Source organism: Oryctolagus cuniculus, chromosome 9 (genome assembly GCF_051225735.1).
Source record: "Oryctolagus cuniculus isolate XC-2025 breed Fujian yellow rabbit chromosome 9, ASM5122573v1, whole genome shotgun sequence".
Lineage (NCBI taxonomy): Eukaryota > Metazoa > Chordata > Mammalia > Lagomorpha > Leporidae > Oryctolagus > Oryctolagus cuniculus.
Window position 1 is genome coordinate 128,709,822 of NC_142875.1, and position 18,347 is coordinate 128,728,168.

At 48.3% G+C, this 18,347-nt stretch overlaps 1 protein-coding gene across 12 annotated transcripts in view; it reads left to right on the plus strand.

The window, feature by feature from the left end:
* BICD1 (BICD cargo adaptor 1) overlaps nucleotides 1–18,347 on the plus strand; it is a 215,956-nt gene that overhangs the window by 135,097 nt on the left and 62,512 nt on the right. The window lies entirely within an intron of this gene.

The following is an 18,347-nucleotide window of genomic DNA, read 5'->3' on the forward strand; positions in this document are numbered from 1 at the left end:
GAGTAATGAATTATAATTCAGAGAGGCGAGAAAATAGGGAGAGTAACGCCAAAGTTTATTGAAATCCATTCTGAAGGAGGAACGGGACAGTTGAAAGAGCGCATGGCACCCTTTCTTCCTGGTTGGGGGCTTTTGTCCCTACAGCCTGAGGGGTGTTGACTAGTGATGTGGCCATGACACTCATGATGGGCATTTGTGATTGACGTCTGGGCATTGTATATCTTTGGACTCTGCACATGTAGCTACAAACTAGATTTTTATAGTTTGCCTGTGCTCCCATTTTATGAATATACTTGAACAACCAGTTAAACTGCAAAGTGAGCTGAGTGGTCTTGGATAGGTCCTGGGTGGAAATCAGGGTCCCTGGTCCCTCCCTGGGATGGTGAGAGTGTTGTGACCCCCTCCCCAGCTGCTCATGCCTAATTATCTGCCTGACACCACCTTCTTTATCTCTGGAAAAACAACACAAAATGAGATAAGTAAGGTGGGCACAGTGGATTGCATGGTGGCCTCTGAAAAGTATGCCACCTAGCGTTGGCCTTCAGAGTGTGACCTCATTTCCCTTGGGAACATAATTCAGGTAGGGATCCAGAGATGTTACCAACTTGGGTTAGATGAAAACTTAAGAAAGATGCCCTGACTTTGTCTTCTGGCTACAGGCAGAAACTCAGAAACAGGCAAAGAGCAGATGGCAGGCCAACAATAAAATACACAAGGAGAATCAGGTGAGAGTTCTCTGTGAATCCGAGCAGTGAGTTCCTGATGTGGGGCTGCAGACCGAGAGCACGGTGCCCATGGAGAACAAACAGGGCCACAGCCTCCCACTCCGGGCAAGTCTCCTTGGCTCAAGGACTGGACACCCACTCGGGGAGGAAGTGTCAGCAGGACGAGAATATGCTTGACCTCCTAGGAGACTCGGGTTCCACGGAGGGCCCAATCGTCCCGTGCCCTTCCCCCAGCCCTGGGAAAGAACCTGCAAAGCCTGCGCAGCCTCCTTGGTGCCTAATTGACAGTGGGCAGGCAGCCCACCCTGCCATTAGCCCGCTGTGTGGACCGAGTCCTGGCGGCTTCCACCTGCCGCTCATTAGAGGCGTTGCTGAACACGCTTCCCACGCGGTCCTTGTCTGTTGACAGCCGAGAGAACCTGCTGCTGGGAGCAGGGCGCAGTAGGCGGCCTTTCATAGATGCACAAAGGCCGGCCACGCCGTCTTCCCTGCCCTGAATTTCAATGAGCACCTTGGACAGCAACCCCAAGCGCTTGCCTGACCACCAGAGCCAGGGCTGTGCTGGGGAGTGTGTGTGAGAGGCAGTGTTCAGCCTGTGCTCGGGCAGTATTTCACAGGAGTATCCGGTTAGTAAACTCCTGTTTCTTTACTCTTGTCACAGTTTTACCTAAACTCTGATAACTACCATTCTCTCTGCTTAACCTTTTAGTGAGCTGAATAGTGAACTAAGATTCATTCCCACCCACCTCTGTGAGATGGCTTTGGTTGTTCAGTGGCATTTCACTCAGTCAGTTCTGTTTCTTTCAAACTTTTGTGCTTTTGGTACATTCTCCGGAAACAAACTGATAAATTTTTAAGAACTGAACTTTCCAGGAAGCCAGGACTGCTTTTTGTAAAGAATGAGCCCTATCACAAATGTAGAGAGCCTGTTAAATTCTGATTTTGAAGCGATATTGTATTATTTTCTTGCTATTCATATATTAAATGTTTTATTAATAACTACTATTTTTTGAAAGATTTATTTATTTATTGAAGGCAGAGTGACAGAGAGAAAGGGAGAGGGAGAGAGAGAGAGAGAGATCTTCCATTTGCTGGTTCACTCCCCAAATGGCAGCAAGCTAGGGGCTCAGTCCACATGTCCCTTGGGGCTGACAGGACATCAACTGCTTCACACATCACCTGCTGCCTACCTGGGTGCACCTTAGCCCAAAGTTGGATTCGGAATTTGGGCCAGTGATCAAACCCAGGAACTCCAATATGGGCTGTGGACATCTTAACTGCGAGGCCAAATGCCCACCCAAACCTTGCTTTTTTCTGAATTTATTTATTTTTATTTATTTGAAATGCAGAACCACACACACACAGAGACGTATACACAGAAAGAGGGAATGGGAGAGAGAGATTCTTCAAATACCTACAATGACTGGGGCTATGCCAGGCTGAAGCCAAGAGCCAGGAACCCCATCCAGGTCCCCTACATGGGTGGCAGGGATCCAGGTGTTTGAACCTTCATCTGCTGTCCCCCAGGTGTGCAGCGCCTGAAGCTGGATTTTAAGCGGAGACAAGACTCAAACCCGGCACTCCACCGTGGGATGCGGGCATCCCCAACAGCAGTTTAACTCACTGCACCACAGCACCACGCCAGACCTTGCTTTCTGTTGATACTCACATTTTCTCCCTTAAATTCCTCCTCTTTTATCATCCCCTTCATGATTTTTCCTTCCCTCTGTTTCAATGTTTAGCTCTGTTTTCACCAATCGTGTTGATGCGTATTACTTCAGTTTCTGTCTGCTCCTATCCCTTTCTCTTCTCAGTAAACATCCACATACAGTCTGTCAAAGCAGTGAGCTGTGGACTTGGGTGCTGTTTGTGCTCTTGGGTCAGGTCCTTTTTTTACAACAAGGCCACAGTAGAATCTATGAAGTGAGATGCAAGAATATTTGCTAGAGATTGAACTATTTCTGGAAATTTGTGCATCCAACTCTGACCTGTACAGCACAATCTGGATTTCAAATCCATTTAGTACATTACCTGAGTTGCCTGATTGAACCTAATGGGTTGTTTTATTCCCATAACTGTGGTATCAGGGCAGTGTGCATAATTGGTTATCAGAAGATAATATCAGAGAAGAAAATGGTGAGGCTGTCGTCTGTTATGGTGCTTCACATGTTTAAGTTAAAATAAAAGAGAGGTGTAGGTGTTTCACAGAGTGGCTTAGTCACTCTTGTTTTGAAGTGCCTGGGTTCGAGTCCTGCCTTTGCTTCTGATCCTGCTTCCTTCTCATGTAGACACTGCTGCTGTAGCAGTGGTGGCTCAAGTGGTTGGGATATGAGTTGAGTGAGATATGGATTGCACTCCCAGCTTCTAGCCCTAGCCATTGCAGAGTGAGCCAGTGTGGGAAAAATCTCTGTCTCTCTGCCTTTCAAATAAAATGAAAATAAATGATTTTTTTAGTTAACAAAAAATAAAAGGTAAGCAAGAGATAACCAGTCTAGTTTGGAAAATGATCAGTGGTTGCCTGATCCAAGGCAGAGTACACAAAAGAGAAAAAATTCTAGCATTTTACCTGCAAACACTTGTTCTAAACAAACCAGTACACGGGGTTCACAAAGCCACATTTTATTAATCAGAAATAATTTGGGCTGGTGATGTGATGTAGTGGGTTAAGCTGCTGACTACAGTGCTGGCATCCCATGTGGGCACTGCTCCACCTCTGATCCAGCTCCCTGCTGCTGTCCTGGGAAAGCAGCAGAGAATGGTGAATTCCTTGGGCCTCTGAACCCACATGAACCCACATGGGAGACCTGGAAGAAGCTGCTGGCACCTGGCTTTGGCCTGGCCCAGCCCTGCCATTGAGGCTGTTTGAGGAGTGAGCCTGTGGATGGAAGATTTCTCTCTGTCTGTCTCTCTCTCTCTCTTCCCCCCTTCCTCTCCCCCTCTCCTCCCTCCCCTTGCCTCCCTCCCTCCCTCTCCATAACTCTGCCTTTCAAATAAATAAAATAAATCTTTTTTTTTGTAGTGTAATCTTTTAAGGAAGCTTTTATTTAATGAATACAAAGTTCATAGGTACAACTTTAGGAATATAGCAGTTTTTCCCCGCATACCTGTAATCACCCGAGGCTCTTGTCATGAGCTGCCAAGGCTGTGGAAGCCTCTTGAGTCCACAAACTCTGACCTTATGTAGACAAGGCCATATTTAAATTGGAAGTTCTCTCCTCCCTTCAGAGAAAGGTACCTCCTTCTCTGATGGCCTCTTCTTTCCACTGGGATCTCACTTACAGAGGTCCTTCATGTAGATCATTTTTTGCTACAGTGTTTTGGCTTTCCATGCCTGAAATGCTTTTGTGGGCTTTTCAGCCAGATCCAGACACCTTAAGGGCTGATTCTGAGATCAGAGTGCTGTTTAGGGCATTTGTCATTCTATGAGTCTGCTGTGTGGCCTGCTTCCCATGTTGGAACATTCTCTTCTTAATTCTCTCTATTGTTAATACCAGACAGTGGGTCTTATTTATGTGATTCCTTTGACAATAAATCCTATCTATATGATCATCTACACACTTAATATGATCACTTTAACATGTAAGATGGCATTAATACCATGCAGCTTAATCAGATTTGGAGTCCCATTGCAAGTTTTTAGCTTTACCCTTAGGGGTTAGTCTGTGGAAACGTGTGCCAGACTGTACATCTCCTCCCTCTCTTATTCCCACTCTCATATTTTACTGAGATCTATTTTAAATTGAATTTAAACACCCATGAATAATTCTGTGTTAAGTAAAGAGTTCAACCAATGATATTAAGTAGAAAAAAAATAGTAAAAAAAAAAAAAGATAATAAACTATTCCTTGACAGTCAGGGCAAGAGCTGATCAAGTCATTCCTTCTCATAGTGTCAATTTCACTTCTACAGGTTTCCTTTTAGGTGTTCTATTAGTTGTCACAGGTCAGGGAGAACATAAGATATTTGTCCTTTTGGGACTGGCTTATTTCACTAGTATGATGTTTTCCAGACTCATCCATTTTGTTGCAAGTAACCGAACTTTGTTTTTTTTTTTTTTTTTTTTTATTTATTTATTTTTTTTGACAGGCAGAGTGGACAGTGAGAGAGAGAGAGACAGAGAGAAAGGTCTTCCTTTTGCCGTTGGTTCACCCTCCAATGGCCGCCGCGGCCGGCGCGCCGCGCTGATCCGATGGCAGGAGCCAGGAGCCAGGTGCTTTTCTTGGTCTCCCATGGGGTGCAGGGCCCAAGCACCTGGGCCATCCTCCACTGCACTCCCTGGCCACAGCAGAGGGCTGGCCTGGAAGAGGGGCAACCGGGACAGAATCCGGTGCCCCGACCGGGACTAGAACCCGGTGTGCCGGCGCCGCTAGGCGGAGGATTAGCCTAGTGAGCCGCGGCGCCGGCCTGTTTTTGTTTTTTAACCACTGTATAGTAGTCCATAGAGTACATATCCCATAATTTCTTTATCCAGTCTTCAGTTGATGGGCATTTAGTTTGATTCCATGTCTTAGCTATTGTGAATTGAGCTGCAATAAACATGGAGGTGCAGAGAACTCTTTTATTTGCCAATTTCATTTCCCTTGGGTAAATTCCAAGGAGTGTGATGACTGGGTTGTATGGTAGGGTTAGATTCAGGTTTCTGAGGAATCTCCAAACTGTCTTGCACAGTGGCTTAACCAGTTTGCATTCCCACCAACAGTGGATCAGGGTACCTTTTCCCCTACATCTTCCCCAGCATTTGTTGTTTGTTGATTTCTGTATGAAAGCCATTCTAATGGGGATGGGCTAGTAATCCTGAACGTTTTTTCATGTGTCTGTTGGCTGTTTGGATTTCCTCTTTTGAAAAATGTCTGTTTAAGTCCTTGGCCCATCTCTTAAGTGAGTTGTTTGTTTTGTTGTTGTGGAGTTTCTTGATCTCTTTGTAGATTCTGGTTATTAATCCTTTATGAGTTGCATAGTTTGCAAATATTTTCTCCCATTCTGTCGGTTGCCTCTTCACTTTCCTGTTTCTTTTGCAGTACACAAACTTCTCTATTTGAAGTAATCTCATTTTTAATTTTGGCTTTGACTACCTGCACCTCTTGGGTCTTTTCCAAGAAGTCTTTGCCTGTGCCAGTGTCTTGCAGGGTTTCTCTAATGTTCTCTACCAATTTGTTGGTGTTGGTTCATAGATTTAGGTCTTTAATCCATGTTGAGTGGATTTTTGTGTAAGGTGTAAGGTAGGGGGTCTTGCTTCATGATTCTGCACGTGGAAATCCAATTTTCCCAGCACCATTTGTTGAAGAGACTGTCCTTGCTCCAGGGATTGGTTTTAGCTCCTTGATCAAATATAAGTTGGCTGTAGATGCTTGGATTGACTTCTGGCATTTCTGTTCTGTTCCATTGGTCTATCCATCTGTTTTTGTAAAAGTAACAGGCTGTTTTCATTATAACTGTCTTGTAGTATGTTTTGAAATCTGATATTGTGATGCCTCCGGCTTTATTTTTGTTGTATAGGATTGCTTTAGCTATCCTCCATATGAATTTCAACATCATTTTTTCTAGAGCTAAGAAGAATGTCTTTGGTATTTTGATTGGTATGGCATTGAATCTGTAAATTGCTTTCAGAAGAAAAAAAAACCTCACAGCCCATTGAGTGGATTATAGATGATCTTGCTGCTTGTTCAACACAGTACCCCAGTTACTGGGTGTGTGGCATGTGGGCAGGTGCCTGCACACTGTGGCACCTTGCTGACACAGCATGAGGCCATGTCGTGCTACAGCAAAGCTAAGTATAGACTTCAAAAAATAAGAATTCTATCAGCATTCACCAGATGTTTTGCATTTTACACACAGTCTCAAAGAATCACAAAGCACCTGGTTTCATTTGGATGAAATGTCTGAAATAGGCAAATTTCTATAGACAGAAAGTGGGTGAATAATTGTTTATGTCTTCAGAGGATGGGGCCCTGTGAGGTGGAAGCTGCAGAAACACCTAGAAAGTACACAGATAGGCATGTATGCTGTGTGTATGAATGTGAGAGGCAGAGAGAGAGAGAGGCAGAGAGAGAGAGAGAGAGAGAGAGAGAGAGAGATCTCCCACCCACTAGCTCACTCGCCAAATGCTCCCAGCCGTGAAACTGGGTCAGCTAAAGCCAGGAGCTGGGAACTCACTCCAGGTCTCCCAGGTGGATGGGAGGGACTCAGGTACTTAGTCACCACAGCTGCCTCCCTGAGTGCACATTGACAGGAAGCTGGAGCCAGGTGTTGGCGCTGGGTGACAAACTCAGGGGCTGCGGTATGGGATGTGGGCTGGCCAGCCTCTCCAACACCGGGTGAAATGCCTCCCTGGCATTAATTTTTGAGTTGGTGAAGATGTTCGGACATCTGCCGTGGCAATGTTCATGACTGCAAGGGTTCTTCCAACAGTTTATGGGAAATGAGTCTATTTTGATGTGAAAATCATTTGAAATCTGTGGATAGTTTTCTCATGACATGTACTTTTCATGGACATTTTGAAGATCTCTCATGTGGCAATATTAAACATCACTGAATGGTATACTTTATATTATTTAAGATTTGTTTGTTTGAAAGGCAGTAACACAAAGGGGGAGAGAGAGGAGGGGCAGAGAGAAGGGGGAGGTGGGGGAGAGAGAGAGAGAGAGTGAGTTAGTTCTTCCATTTACTGATTCAGTTCCCCAGTGGCCACAATGGCTAGGACTGGGCCAGTCTGAAGCCATGAGCCAGAGTCTCCCACATGGATGCAGGAGCCCAAGCACCTGGGCTATCCTCTATTACTTTCCCAGGCGTATTAGCAGGGAGCTAGATCAGAAGTGGGTTAGTCAGGACTTGAACCAGTGTCTGTATGGAATGCCAGTGTCACTGGCAGCAGCTTAACCCAGTATATGCCACAGTGCTGGCCCCTCAGTGGGATACCTTAAATGAATGAGTTGTAGATGTATCAGTTTTATCTCAGTAGAGTTGATCCCAAAGATCTTACATGGAAAGATTTTCTGTCAGATACATGTTCCACCCAACTAAGATGTGATGTAAATGTTTAGTAATCAACTTCATTGTTCTTCAGTCACCTTTTTAGCAAGTAAGAAGAAAACACTGTCAGAATCTGAGGAGCCTAGACAGAAATTACTTATTTTGCACCATTCATTTCAGCAGTTGTTGGGGGAGGGCGGATGTGATGTTTCTCTGGAGATTTTGCTGACGGTCAGTGTTGGAAATGAGGGGCTCAAGTGTGGACTGGTTGTGAGGTGGGCTGGACCGTGGCCCCCGAGGGAGGCAGGTGCCCAGGGTTTCACCTTCAGTCTGGGAAAGTTAACCTTCCATGGTGCCGCTTATTTCAGAGTGGGGTTTGTGGACACTTCACAGTGAGAACTGTGGAGTCTTGGCTTCCTTATAGCTCTATTGCTCCTGTGTCAGGATGGGAAAATTTTTCCCTGTCCTCCTCCGATAGCTGGCTGGACATGAGACTTAGACTGATGTGAGACAGATAAGCAGAAGAAAAGCACACACATTTTCTCAGCGTTTTACCCATGCAAGAAAAGGAAAAAAAAAAAAAAAAAAAAAAAAAACAAAAAAAAACAAAGAAGTGGCTAAGACAACAGATAACTTATGTATCATTTAGACCAGGAAATCACAAGTTGTGCAGCAACAAGACAGAGGGGCTTGGGCTAGGGGTGGTGAACCGTGGGGTAGTAACTGAAGGTAGGCACACCAGTGGAAGATGAGGTTCTTTTGGTGAGTGTGTGCAGGTCTGTTCAGCCGTGGCTGACCGTCTGTGGTGATGAGTGTGTGCTGCCCTTCCTGGCCCAGCGGGGGCAGGTTGCTCAAGAGAACACATGTCAGGTAGGAAAGGTGCTTCCCAATGCCCTTCCTGCATCTCCCGTGACTGCAGCTGGGGGCAGGCAGCGTACCAGCCCATCCTGACCAGTGTTCCTGACGTGAAGCTGATACACCTATAATTCACTCATTCTGAATGTGCCATCTAGACAGGTAGAGTTATAGATAGTGAGAGAGAGAGGCAGAGAGAAAGATCTTCCTTCTGTTGGTTCACTCCCCAAATGGCCACCACGGTTGGCGCTGCACCACTCCAAAGCCAGCAGCCAGGTGCTTCCTCATGGTCTCCCATGTGGGTGCAGGGTCCAAGCACTTGGGCCATCCTCCACTGCACTCCTGGGCCACAGCAGAGAGCTGGACTGGAAGAGGAGCAACCGGGACCAGAACTCGGCACCCACATGGGTTGCCAGTGCCGCAGGCGGAGGATTAACCAAGTGAGCCACGGCGCTGGCCCCTAGTGATTTTTAATATTGCTGTATATGAGGGGGCCTTCAGAAAGTTCATGAAAGATACATATTGTGACAAAACTTTGCATACATTTCAAATTATTTTTGCACCAAAAATAAAATTATCATTTAGTTCTGTTTCCCAGAAACTTAGTGACATGCCCTCACAGTTGTAAGCATTGCCACAGTCAGGGTCAGAACATTTTTATCAGCTCATCTCAAAAATGACTTTCAGGGGCCAGCATTGTGGTGCAGTGGGTTAAGCTGCCACCTGCAGTGCTAGTATCCCATATGGGTGCCAGTTCATGTCCCAGCTGCTCCATTTCCTGTCTAGCTCCCTACTAATGCACCTGGGAAAGAAGCAGAAGATGACCCAAGTGCTTGGCCTCCACACCCTTGTGGGAGACCTGCAAACACATCCCAGCCTTCTTCAAGTCACCCCAGTTTAGCCAGTCTGCAAGTGATGAGACTGGGTGATGGGTGCAGCAGCTATGTGTGGGTGCACCTCTGGGTCCTGGGGACACTGATGTCATGGCTCTCAAACTAGGTGCATGAGAGGAGACCAGGGTGCCAATAAACCAATCAAATGGTGATAAACACTCTGTAGGTCATCCTGTGTGGCTTCGGTGAGTGTGGCTGCTTTGAGTGCAATGCCTGGGCAGTTTCCTGGAGAGACGAGAGGCTGAGATGTCAGGGAACGAGCGCTGTGGACAGGGAGGGGGACATCCATGCAGAGGGGGCAGCTGGCACCATAACACTGCAGCAGGACACAGCTTGAGGTCTCTCAAGGACCTGCAGAGTGCCACAGAAGGGAGCGCAGTGAGCGAACCAGAGAGAGAGACATTGTGAATCCTTGAAGCAGGCCCTGCTCAGCCACACAGGGTAGCCCTGGTAGGGACTTGAGGGTCACCAGCATGGAGACCTGGGGAGGTTGCCTGAAGGGAGCAGCAGAATGAGGCTGAGCAGAGTGAGCAAGTCAGGTGAGAGCTTACTTACCTGGAGGCCCAAGAGGAGAAAGCAGTTCAAAGAGTGTTAAAGACCCTGGAAGAAGCCCAGTGGGAGGAGAGCACAGACGGGACCCCATGGCCGGAGGCAACGTCCAAGCCATTGATGGCTTTGACAAGGCCAGGTTCAGTGCTGAGCCAGGGTTGCGAGGGATGTGATGAGACAGAGGGCTTCTGTGACCACAGGAATGGAAATATGGGTGCAGAGGCCAAAGCTTAAGAGAGCACTTTGTATCTTTAAGCTGTGTGCAGCAGAATGGAAGAGATAAGTGGAAATGAGGATGGGAGCAAGAGTCACACACACACACACACACACACACCCCTTCACAAACCCACACCTGCATACACACACCCACAATGTCCTAGGAGGTAAGGTTACAGTCGGGGAGCGTGGGAGGGACTGACAGTAGCAAGAGAGAGACGTAGAAAACTTCCTCTACTGTGGACATGCACTGTGACCATTTGGACCTGGGTGATTCAGGGCTTTTTTTCTTTTCATTATTATTGTTATTTATTTGAGAGACAGAAAGAAAGAGAGCAAGCCTCCCATCCAGTGGTTCACTCCCCGGACTCCTGCAACAGGATTGAGTGAGGCTTAAACTGAGAGCAGGAAACTCGATCCAGGTCTCCACCTGGTTAGTGGAGCCATCACTGTTGCCCCCAGGACGTGCGTTAGCTGGAGGGGGGGTCAGGAGATGGGAATCAAACCCAGGGACTCAGATATGAGACACAGGCGTCCTAGCCAACATCTTCACTGCTAGTCACACACCTGCCTTTTTTATTTTTCTGTTGTTTAAGTTTTGTATTCATTTATTTGAAAGAAAGAGGTGAGGTAGCTGGATGTGTGTGCCTGAGTCTGAGTGTGTGATGACCGTGGGGTCGACGCTGGGTCAGGAGGGCAGTGCAGAACCTGGGTTGCAGATGATAGTTCAGAGGTTGCTGAGGGGCTGAGCGGCCAGGTGTGCTGTTGACATAACAGAGGGTGCAGGGGTGGGCGGCTGATGGGGGCACACGAGCAAAGGAGGTCGTGGACCTGAGAGGCCGGGGCCTGTCCCGGGAATCTGTCCTCCAGCAGTGCCAGCAATCTCCTTTCCTTGCAAGGGATAACCCCAGCCCTGTTCTCCTGGGGTCCTCACGGGAGCATGTGCAGGTGGGGGTGTGGGCAGTGCAGGTGGCCAGGTCATTGGCGCTCTCCAGCCTCCGACCCAGGGCTGAGAACTCCCAGGGGCTGAGGGGAGGCAGGGAGAAGTAATGTCCATGCCTCTCGAATATTTTTTTTGTAAGGTGATGGAAAATGAACGTTACCGTCTGGGGCTGGCAGGGCAGAGCTGGGCGGGAAGTGACGCCTGCTCTGCCTTCCTCCTCCTCCCCGTAAAGCTGCTCCACCAGCCCCGGCCAGGTGGCCTCCTTCACACTGCTCCAGGATCCTGCTTGGTCCACCCAAAGTCATCCTCCCTGTAGTTACCTGTGGGACCCATCACGTTCACTGTGGTGTAAAATTTTTCTTTGTTTTTTACAACTCTGTTTAGTGCTTTTCTACTCATTCGGGTGTTGCTATTATTAGGATTACATTTGTCATCGCAACCATTGAGGACCTGTCAGTTCTAAGCTGCTCCTTCACCTCCCCCCAGACCCACCCCGGCTTCCCTCGCATCTCTGTCCCTGGGCCATGGGAGCTGCTTGTTGCTACCCTGAATCCGTGAACTCTTCCTGCTGTCAACATCGCCAGGCAGCACATAGCCCGAGCTTTACTTGAAATGCTTTGCTGTTCCCCGGATTCCTTTGTGATAGAATTTCCTGCGAGATTCTCTTTGCACCAGCTGCTTTGTGTCCTAGACTACAGCCTAGGGAAGAAGTTTAAAGAGTGCAAGCGCTGAGAAGGTTAGCAACGCCAGCCTGTCCTTTACCGTTTCATTGTGAAATAGCGCCAGCCATAAGCACGTGCTGACAATAGCAAGGTGTCTTCTAGACGTTTCGGAGTTTCTCTCTTCTCTTTCCGCCGGTGCTCAGCTTCACTGGGACCCTGGTGATGAGCTCATCTGACGGTTGCGTGTTTCAGCTCTGCCCTCAACACGAATCCCACGGTGCTTTTGTTGGCAGGCTTCTCCCTGGTGGGAGCGGCTGACTTCCTCATGCGTTTAGTGCTGTCTGTGCACCTTGCCTTCAAGGATCTACTCAAAACTGTCTTCTCTGAAAGCGCTCCTGACTGTCCCGAGAGTGACTGATCTCAGGTTTCAGTGTGTGAACCTTGGCTTGTGTCAACAGTAAATTGTCTGTGCACCTGGCGTCCTGCTCTGCTCTCTGTGTTATGTTATCGAGTCCTTATGATTCCGCAGACTCTTAACTTTAGGGTCCCCATTTCATGGATGAGCAGACCAGGGTTGCTAAGATCTCATGGGACAGTAACTGTGATTAGTGTGTTAAGGACTCTCGGTGTTTTAATGGGCGGTGTCATTACTTTTTGTCTGTCAGTCTTTGTGTGGTAACAGGTGTTCATGTTTGTATTTTCCTCTTGCCGGTGATGGAGGGAATGTAGGATTCTGCATGGCGACACATCTGTGTTCATTCACATGCACCGTGAAGAATGAGATGGGTCCCCTCAGGTTAACACCCACTGCCCCGAGAAGCTGGGGCTCAGGTCCCGGGAGGGGAAGGCTGAGCCCCGCTGTGGAGCCTTTTTCTCCCTTTTTCCCTGCTCTGTTTTCCTCGCTCTCAGTATTCCTGATGCACGGTTGCAGTAGCACCCAGCACCATCCTGTCCGAGGGAGAGAAATAGAAGATAAATGTACAATGTTGCCTGGTGTGGAAAGCAACTCTTGCAGCATGTTACGCTTATTAGGGAATTAAAGAACGTTGCGTGGGATGTGATTTCTGGCAGTTCACACAGCAAGGATGTTTAGCAAAATATGTGAGACGCATTTGCTGCCTCTGGGCCTGTGTCTGCGGCAGTGCTGCTGTCTTTGCCCTCAGCCGGCCGCCAGCCCGGCCTCTTGCTCCTCCTTGATTAGCCTCAGGGGTTTGTGTCACTTACAGTGCCGGTCCCTGGTCAGTGACCCTCGCCAGCTCTGCTGTGGTCTTCAGCCTCCTAGTATTTTACTGTATATGGTGTGTGGCTAATTCCCAGGGTATACAAATGTGTAGTTCATGGTTAATCCCTGCTGTATGTAGATGTGTGTTTCATTTTCTTTATAACTAACTGGATGCCAGTTAATTATCTAAGGGATTCGGTAAGTGCTGGTGCCATGGCTCACTAGGCTAATCCTCCGCCTGTGGCACCGGCACCCTGGGTTCTAGTCCCGGTTGGGGCACCGGATTCTGTCCTCGTTTTCCTCTTCCAGTCCACTCTCTGCTGTGGCCCAGGAGGGCAGTGGAGGATGGCCCAGGTCCTTGGGCCCTGCACCCACATGGGAGACCAGGAGGAAGCACCTGGCTCCTGGCTTCGGATCGGCGCAGCGTGCCGGCCATAGCGGCCACTTAGGGGGTGAACCAGTGGAAAAGGAAGACCTTTCTCTCTGTCTCTCTCTCTCTCACTGTCTAACTCTGCCTGTCAAAAAAAAAAAAAATAGAGAAATGGAAAAATATTATTTTCATGTTTTTGTGAAATAAGTGAATTTAATGAAATGCTGTAATCTGACTTTGTAACCAGATTAGGGGGCTCTGCTGTGTTCAATCTGCACTTACTGAGCCCATGAGCTCCAAGTGTTGTTCACGGAGCAGGGAATAAAAATGTTTCTGTCTCCAGGAAGCTCAACAGCATCTTGAAGAATTATCACAAGTCTGGTTATTTACAAAGTTACGTAAATTTTGTTTAGAAGTTTGCTGTTCTTGCTTTATTCCTCCTTCTAAAACAACAAAACAAAAAGCCATCATCTATTAAAAAGTTTTTATTTTTTGTTTAACCATTTGCATCCTTCTTTTATTATTCATACTGTAGTTGTAAAGGCCTAAAAGGTGCCAGTGGTTATAGGCACAGCTATGGACAAGACAGAAAAGGCGCATTGTATTCAGATGTGAGAGGAAATGTAGGAAGTGTAGAAAATACAAAAATCTGTGCTGGCGCTGTGGCATAGCAGGTAAAGCTGCTGCCTGCAGTGCCAGCATCCCATATGGGTGCCGCTTCGGATCCCAGCTGCTCCACTTCCAATCCAGCTCTCTGCTATGGCCCTGGGAAATCAGTAGAAGATGGCCCAGGTCCTTGGGCCCCTGCACCTGTGTTGGAGACCTGGAGGAAGCTTCTGGCTCCTGGCTTCCGATCGGCACAGCTCCAGCCGTTGCAGCCATCTGGGGAGTGAACCAGTGGATGAAAGACACCTCCCTCTCCCTCTCCCTCTCCCTCTCCCTCTCCCTCTCCCTCTCCCTCTCCCTCTCCCTCTCCCTCTCCCTCTCCCTCTCCCTCTCCCTCTCTCTGCCTTTCCTTCTGTCTCTGTGTAACTTTGACTTTCAAATAAATAAATAAATCTTTAAAAAAGAAAATACAAAGTCAACAGCCAGTGTCAAGCTTTGGAGTTAGTGCTGTTACCCTGCCAGTTATTTTCAGCACATATTCTATGGTAAACACTGAGTTGCAAAGTAAACCATGCAGAGTGATTGGAGGGGAGTTGTTTTCTATCACTGTTCAGGGAATGCTTCTCTGAGAATTTGGCGTTTCAACTGAGACCTAAATGGCTGGTAGAAAAAGCCCCTTCTGGGCAGGTGTTGTGGCATAGTACACTAAGCCGCTGCTTGGGCTGCCCCTGTATAATATTGGAATATTGGATGTGGGGTCAAGTCTAGCTTCCTCTTCTTTTTTTTTTTTTTCTTTAAAGAGTTAGTTATTTGAAAGAGTTACAGAGAGGGAGGGAGAGAAGATCTTCCATCTGCTATTTCACTCTCCAGATGGCCAGTGCTGGGCCAAGCCAAAGCCTGGAGCTCCATCTGGGTCTCCCACTTAGGTGGCAGGGGCCCAAGAACTTGGGCCATCTTCTGCTGCTTTCCCCAGGGCACAGTGGGAGCCGGATGGGATGTTGGCATTACAGATGGTGGCTTGACCTGCTACACCACAGTGCCAGCCCCCGGCTTCCACTTCTAATCCGGCTTCCTGTAAAGTACCTGAGAGACAGCAGCTGATGGCCCCAGTACTTGAACCCCTGCCACTACGTGCAAGACTTGGATGGAGTTGTGGCTCCTGCCTTTGGCCTGGCCCAGCCTTGGCTATTCTGGCCATTGTGGGGAGTGAACCAACAGATGAAAGATCTCTCTCCCTCCTTCCCTCTCTCCCCTCTGTCAGTTGCCTTTAGATAAATAAATAAAAACTTTGTAAAAAGAAAAGAAAAAGTAGAGTTCTCCGAGATTCTGGGAGTCTTTGGGTAGGATTCAGGAAGCTTTTACACTTGGAGAGAAAAGATAATTAGATCTTTCTAATTATCACTCAACTGAAATTTAGCATTTTCTTCCATTTGAATAAGGACAACAAACTCCTGTAGCATTCCCAGCATCTATTACTTGCCAATCAACAGAAAGTGCGGATTTGCATGTTTTCTTATCACGTCTCTGCTTTCACAGGTATCTTGAAATATCATCCCTGCTTTGAAATTGTGGTTTTGCTTCCATCTGCCACACCTATCACTGTATTCGTTATGTGTAACCGAGGGCTCCCCAAATTCAGGAGCTTAAAGCAGTAACCCGTCCTGTGTCTCAGCACTGTGCACTGAGCTTGGCTGAGAGTCTTTGAGGGCCGGCTTGGAAGAATTACTGAGCTGTTGACAAAGTGAGAGCTGAAGTGAGAAAAGCCAGCGGGTCTGGAGGCAAGTTGGCTAAGCAAGGAGCTCCGACCTCGGAGAGTGCCTTTCTAAGGTCACCGGTTAGGCTGGACAGCCTGGGGATTGATTACATTCCACAGGATATCACGTGACAGGGATGCAGTCTTGAGCTTTGCGAATGACAGGGTGCAGAGTAGATAAACATCTGATGTCCTCAGGGCCTTAGCCCTCCCTGCCCGGTTAGGAGTTAGAGTCACGTGTCTCCGAGGCACGAGTCTTGCACACCGTTTCTGCTTTCATCCTCACCGGACCTCGGCTCTTGACCGACTGTGACCAAATGTGGTCACACCCCACTGATCACTAGCTTAGATGAGGGCTCAGTCTTGGCCTGTCCTCCCCAGCCCACATCCTGTCTTTATCCTGACCAGTCCAGGCTTAGAAGAGAATCATCTTAAGGCATCCTATGACCCATGATACCTGATCACCTGCTACCTGATCGAGTTCTTCTTCCCTCACCTTTTTATTTTTTTAAGAATTATTTATTATTTGATAGGCAGAACTACAGAGAGAGGAGAGACAGACAGAAAGGTCTTCTGTCTGCTGGTTCATTCCTCAAATGGCCACAGCAGCCAGAGCTGAGCCAATCCAAGGTCACTGGCATCACTGGATCAGAAGAGGAGCCTGTGGTGTAGCAGGTAAAGCTGTGTGGTGCCAGTATCCCACATGGGAGCCGGTTTGAGTCCCAGCTGCTCCACTTCTGATCCAGCTCTCTGCTATTTAAGGCCACCACAAAACACACTAAACACTGGAGTTAAGGGAAAGGGTCAATTGACGGGGGAAATCCTGTAGGCCTGAGGGAAGGGGTAAAAAGAGAGGATGGGGGGTTTGAGAGAGAGAAAAAAAGAGAGTAAGAGAGATCTGGAGAGAACGGATGTATGGGAAGCAGGTCCTGTTGTACCTTTGCAGGGGGGGAGGGGCAGGGAAGTACAAATTGGGTGGGGGTGGAGCTGATACCTGTGGTTGGGCCATCTGGTCACCTGGCTTCCAGCAGTGGAAGTGGGGGCTAGAGCCTAGGATGGTGTCAGGTCATAGATGGCTCCACAGATAAGACGGCACCATCTTACTAACAGCTATGGCCTGGGAAAGCAATAGGAGACCTGGAAGAGGCTCCTGGCTCCTGGCTTCAGATTGGCCCAGCTCTGGCTGTTGTGGCCACTTGGGATGTAACCAGCGGATGGAAGACCTTTCTCTCTGTCTCTGCCTCTCTGTAGTTCTGCCTTTCAAATAAATAAATAAAATCTTAAAAAAAAAAAAAAAGAAAGAAAGAAAAGGAGCAGCCAGGACACAACCCGGTGCCCATGTGGCATGCTGGAGCGCAGGCAGAGGCTTAGCCCAGGCACCACAACGCTTGCGCCTCCCTCCTCTTTCTGATGTGTCCGTTCTGGGACTGCCTTTGGCAGGAGTCCTGTGTGTACACTTAACCCGAATCGTGTCCCCTGCTCCTTGGGCGTCAGCCCCCTCCTTGCCTTTGCTGCCGTCAGGGTTGAGCTGGACCCGTCTCCCCTCCACTTGTGATGGTCTGGAGTGAAGGTTGCCTTACTATTGCAGCAAGTGCGAGAACGATTGTCCTCTGACAGTCTGTCTTCTCAGCAGAGTTAACGGCCCTATCCTCCGCGATGCTGAGCTCATCACTGTTGAGAGTGTCTGCCTTGGGATGACCTCTGTGTCAGCTGGACGTGGGTCAGAGATTTTGGAGCTGGGTTTATCATTTTTACATGAACAGGTTTTGAGGTTGTAATTTGTTGGTTTCATGGAGGCAGGGCGAGCTATACGTAGGCATCAGATCAAGCAGAGGGGAGACGGGAGGTCAGGGCCACAGGAGACTGTTTGCAGGTAAGATGTATACAAGAGAAGCCGGACGGGGGGCGTCTGAGGCTCTCAGGACAACCAGGTTTCCTCCTAGAGTGAGCCTCCCTCGGGACAGGGCCCTGTAACGGTGTCCAGTGCCTGTGGCAGTCATGCCCCCACCTGCCCGGGTATCACTGGGCGGTTGGCTTCCCTACTGATGAGTGGCCTAAAAGAGCAGTCTTTTAGGCCCCTCTGTTCTGCAGGTCAGATGTCCAAGTTCAAGGTGTCAGCGGGGCTGAGCACCCTCTGACAGCACTAGGAAGCAGCTGTCCGTTCCTCCTGCAGCTTTTGCTAATGCTGGCCATTTCCTTGGCCTCACTCCAGTCTTTGCCTTCTGGTCCCAGGGCCATCTCTTCCCCATGTCTCTTCCTGGGTCTTCCCCAGGGACACTGCAATATTGGATTGGCCCACCCTAATGACTTCATTGTTACTTTTGCCTTTGTAAAGACCCAGGAGTTACGCCTGACCCATGCCCTGCTGGGGAGATGATTTAACCTGCCCAGCAGGTGGCTGGACTCTGTATGTACAGAATCACACAGGATACAGTTTTCTCAAGCACCTGTATTTCAGTCAGCAGTGCGTGAGTGAGATTAATTCCTGTTGCAAACAGCAGCAGTGTGTTCCTTGTGAGTCCTGTCAGCAAATTACGGCCTGAGGACAAGTGATCAAGGTTCGCTTTTTCCCTCCCGCGGAGAT